The sequence below is a fragment of the Tenrec ecaudatus genome, chromosome 18, assembly GCF_050624435.1.
Source record: "Tenrec ecaudatus isolate mTenEca1 chromosome 18, mTenEca1.hap1, whole genome shotgun sequence".
Classification (NCBI taxonomy): Eukaryota; Metazoa; Chordata; class Mammalia; order Afrosoricida; family Tenrecidae; genus Tenrec; species Tenrec ecaudatus.
In genome coordinates this window covers 3,885,510-3,889,447 of record NC_134547.1, presented here as the reverse complement: position 1 = coordinate 3,889,447, position 3,938 = coordinate 3,885,510, and the positions used below count along the sequence as shown (strand labels likewise).

At 44.7% G+C, this 3,938-nt stretch overlaps 1 non-coding gene across 1 annotated transcript; it reads left to right on the top strand.

Annotated features, from left to right (window-relative positions):
- Positions 1-3,375: 3,375 nt before the first annotated feature.
- LOC142432839 (U6 spliceosomal RNA) lies at positions 3,376-3,480 on the top strand. Its single transcript, XR_012780943.1, has one exon. It is a non-coding gene; the product is annotated as a U6 spliceosomal RNA (small nuclear RNA).
- Positions 3,481-3,938: the final 458 nt, after the last annotated feature.

Sequence of the window (3,938 nt, the reverse complement as noted above, 5' to 3'; positions counted from 1 at the left end):
TGACTTGGGTCAGACACATCACAGTCTTCAAAGTGACATTCTTGCTCTTCAGGTCTTGTGCAAGCAGATTTGTCCCATGCTAAAGGTCATTTGAATTCTTGACTGCTGCTTCCATGAGCCTTTATTGTGAGTCCAAGAGAGATGGAAACCTTGACCTCTTCCATCTTTCCTCCATTTCTCATGATGTTGTCTTTTGGTCTCATTTTTGAGGATTTTGGTTTTCTTTACACTAAGTTGTCATCCAGACTGAAGGCTGTAGCCCTTGATTGTCACCAGCAAATGCTTCAAGTCCACCTCACTTTCAGTAAGTCAGATTGTGCTGTCTGCGTATTGGAGGGTGTTAATAAGCCCGCCTCCAATCCTGATGCCCTGTTCCTCTTAATATAATGTGGGAAACTAACACTGAGCAAAATAGATGAGGACTATATTCCCTAACTTATAACAGAAGGAATCTGGAAAGCTAGTATTCCATGGTAGGAAAGCCTCCACTTTGCTAAGTGAGAGGTAAAGTCCAAGTACATGATCCTGCTTTAAATATCATGCCCACAGATTCTCCACTTAACAGCTATCCTGCCTTACAGTGAGCACATGGTTGACTATATCTCCCTATTGAAGCAGACATCTTTTTTTATTTCTTCCCGCCATGACACCCAACCCCTTCAGAACTTCCCCCAATGCAGGTGTTAGGTTTCCTCACCTGTGAGCTCTGGGACTTTAATGTAGATTCTGCCCACCTTGGGACACAAGTAACTACTGTGTATGCATGTCTTATAGCTGCCTATAAATGCCCCAAGACAGCAAAGTCTCACTCTCACTTCTCCCAGTTCCATGTGGACCATCAAGTGGAATTGAGGTGGACATGCTACCATAAAATGTGTCTGACTCCTGTGTTTTATTCTCCCTCCTTGCTTTCCTGTCCTCTATGACTTTACTATCATCTTTATATATTATCACTGTACAATTGCGGCTGCTGACCCTTCAGATTATTTGCTCAGTTTACACAGTGAACAGATACGGTGAAAGATACACGTCTTACCCATACCTTTGTTGATTTGAACTCATGCACCATTCCCTTTTTCTCTGCTCAAATGATTGTCTCTGTCCATGTACAGGGTCCATCTGAGCACATGGAAGTGCTCCAGAATTCCCCTTCATTGAAAGCTTTCTACTCCCACCTCAGTGATATTGCAGGACTGTGTACAGAACAGTATTTACCTCTGTTGCTTTGTGTTCTGGCTACTGGGTCTTCTTTCTATGTTTTGCATTCCAATCACCAGTAATTATTAATACATCAGGATTCCAAGTTTGATCTCTTTCATACTGAGTAAGTTGGCTGCATACTTTAATTTCTTCATAACTAGATTTCATCATTGGTGGGTAAATTTGAGTAATAATTTATTCACTGGACTTCCTTATGGGCATGTAGATATCATCCTACCAGCAAAAGCATCTTCCTTCAAGATGTATCTTGAAACATTCTTTTTGACGGTGAATGCAATGCCATTCCTCTTGGGTTGGTTACTTTCAGCATTGTAGCCATGACTGTCTGACTTACAATGGCCAATACCAGTCCGGTCCCACACACAAATGCCTAGGTTATTGCTCTCTATGTGCGTTCCAGTGTATTCTAGAGCCACGTGTGCTATATTCTGATTATCAATAGGTATTAGCGGCTGCTCCTTCTCACTTTGAGCCCTGCCTCATCTGCAGGTGAGCATGCTGAAGGTTTCTCTCCATCCACACCATCAAGGGCCACTGTGCTTTGAGGAGTTAGACTTTCAGTACGTCCCAACCTAAGGGTTTCATCTTCTGGCCCTCAATCCACTAACGCTGTGCTACTACTCAAAAGGTCTTTGGTGGCTAGTCCCTCAGAAGTGGGCAGCCTACTGCTTTTAGCTAGTCTGTCCTTCGTGTGGAAGAGCCACAGAAACCTGTTCACCATGGGTGGTCCTTGGAATTCGAAATATCAGTTGCACAGTGTCCACCAGCACAGGAACATGCAAGCCAGCACAGAAGAACAACGTGAGAGGCATGGTGGTTTGGAGCAAAAGAAATCTGAAAGCTGATGCTGTTTCCATGCAACCATGAGAAACAATAATCCATGCATCGTGCACATCACATAGATGCAGTTAGGCTGTTTGTAAATCTGTCTTCAGTTACGCTGATTGAAGGTCACACGTGCCCAGGATGGCACAGTGAAGGGAGAGGAAGAAACAGCCCTTGGAAGGCTCAGAGCTCCCGTGAAGGGACATGGAGAACTTGGTAAAGGAATGGGGCGGTGGTCGGAGAACTTGAAGAACATAATGTCGCTGAGCGGTACACGCACAAGGACAGTGACTCAGTGAAGACGGTCACTCACGAAGACCTTCAATAGAGTGAAAAGTATAGTTTACTGCATGGAAGCCATGGTGCATAGGGAAGAAAAGCTGAGAAGCAGAACAGGAGCGGTGGACACTTGGTTGAGATCAATAAGCATGGAGAGTTGGAGGTCCATGGGAAGCAGGCAGTGTTACTTGACTTGAGTGTTAAGGGTCACCCTATAAAATCTGGTACCATGATTGGCAGAAGCTGGAGCTATGGAGCAGAGACAGATGTGTGGGTCTTGAGTGTGTTGAGATTGGGAAATATACTGGGTCTCCAGCCTCCCACTTGTCAATTTATTATGGAGCTTGAGAAAGGCAGCCCCACCGTGGTTTCCTTATTGGTAGCTAAAGCTTGGTAGCCCTAGTGGTCTAATGAGTTAGGCACTGGGCTGCTAGCCCCAAGGTCAGCTGTTCAACCAGCAGCTGCTCTGAGGGAGAAAGGTGAGGCCTTCTACTCCTGCAAAGAGTTATAATCTAGGAAACCCACAAGGGTGGTTCTGTTCTGCCCTGTTGAGTGGCTATGAGTCTGACTCACAGTCATGACTAAGAGTCAAAACTGACTCAGTGGCAACGAGTGAGGGAGGTAAAGCCTGGAAGATGAACCAAGGACCAGCTGTGTGTGGAATGAGCCCATCCATCCAGGAAAGATGGCAAAGCAAAGAAAGAGGAGGAAGAGACAGAGATACCCACGACAAAAAAGACCAGATTGAGACACAGGACTGGCTGGCATTAGTCATTTATTTCCAGGAAGAACTTTATTTTCTGCTCCCTGCTTAATGCTAAGCTGGCCCTGGATGATGCAATAGGTTAAACGCTTGACCTCTCACTGCAGGATTAGACATCCAAGTCCACCCAGAGGAGGCGCAGAAGAATGGTCTAGTGCTCCCATGCAGAAGGTTACAACCTTGACAACTCACTCAATGGGGCTGTTCTTCTCAGGCCCACCATTATTAACATAAACTCTGTGTCTCCTAAGCAAAAATTCCCCTCCCATAAAAAGAGTTATAGTCATGCTTGCTTCAGCGACACATATACTAAAATTGGAATGATACAGAGAAGATTAGCATGGCCCCTGCGCAAGGACGACACGCAAATTCGTGAAGCGTTCCATATTTTAAAAAGTTTTATTCTTGGGAATCCACAGGAGCTGTTGTGCTCTGTCCTATAGCGCCCTATGCGTTGGAATCAACTTGATGGCAGGAAATTTTTTTTTTTAGCTTATTCTCCTGGTAACCACTAATCATCTTTAGTTTCTCTGTATTTCCCAACATCATATGTGACATCAGATCCAACTTATCCTTTGGTACAGTGAGTTCACGGCCACCATTTTTATTGTGAGTTGACCATCTTTAAGTACATGAAGGCCCCATCTTTATTCTGAGTTGGCCGTGTTTAGCTACATGACAACTGCCATTTTTATTCTGAGGCAGCCATGTCTTTGTACCATCAGTCTTGCTTATACCTCCCTAGATCTGGCCATTGACTCTCCAATGCATGCCTTAGCTATTTCCCTAGCAGTCAGTGAATCAGGGCTTTGGAATGTGAACTTCTGCTTGAGGATGACTTCCTATTTAT